This window comes from Buceros rhinoceros, unplaced genomic scaffold (assembly GCF_000710305.1).
Source record: "Buceros rhinoceros silvestris isolate BGI_N320 unplaced genomic scaffold, ASM71030v1 scaffold21349, whole genome shotgun sequence".
Classification (NCBI taxonomy): domain Eukaryota; kingdom Metazoa; phylum Chordata; class Aves; order Bucerotiformes; family Bucerotidae; genus Buceros; species Buceros rhinoceros.
The window spans coordinates 8,627-9,612 of NW_010431185.1; positions in this window are offsets into that span (position 1 = coordinate 8,627).

The window sequence follows — 986 nt, forward strand, 5'->3', positions numbered from 1 at the left end:
CGGAGCTGCTCAGCATCCCCAGCCAGACCCCACCTGCAAAATCCCTCCCGGCCGCGCTGTGGGGACGAACCCAGTGCTCACCCACCCCACGGGCAAACGGCGATGGGAGCTGTGTTAAAGAGCGAAGGAGCCCCCCAAGCCTGATCCTGGCTTTGGGTTTCGGATCAACTCTTGCAGCGTGTTAGAGGTAACCCATGATTTCACCAATACATCAAACTGTTAGCACCGAAAATTAGCCGTGCGTAGAAAATGATTTTGCCTGTTGATGTGTGAAGAGTGGAGGAACGGTGTTATTTCCTGTTAAGTTATGCAAAATGCCTCTTGTGTGTGCCATTTTTCTCTCTGCTAAAATAAACGGCAAACAGCAAGTGGAGGCTCCTCTGTCTTTCTAGCGCTGGAACAGCAGTGGCTCCCCAGGGGTGTGGGGTCTCCTGAGAAAGGAGCTGGTTTTACCCCAATCTGTTCCGTACTAAAAAGGTGTGTCAAGGGGGAAGCAGATGTCTGGGAAAGTTTATTTTATCGACCCCAACTGGTTTTGGGGGTCTCCGGGGCAGCCTGTGTGCGCACCCTGCCCTTCGCCTGGCCCCCATCAGCCTCACAGCATCACGCTGTGGGGTGTCTGGGACCTCTCGGTGCCCCACACCTTCACCACACCGCTGCCCACAGCGGCTGAGCAGGGTTCGGCCCTGGCTGCCTGGGGCTGGCCGAAGGACAAGGCAGGCGGGTGAAGGGCTGATGCGCAGCAGCTGCGGGCCAGCCCACCCTCACAGACCTTTCCTGGGTGGGGAGAGCTTGCAGCGTGTGCTGCAACCCTGTTTCCTACAGAGATGACCTTTCCTGCAGTTGTTGCTGATGATGTCCTCTGTGCTGGCACCACAGAGGTACTTTTTCATCTTCCAGGTAAATAATTTTTTGGGGTGGTGTGTGTGTTGTGGCAGCCCCAGCGAGCGTTGTTTGTGTCGCTCTGTAGGGAGATGGGATGCTCC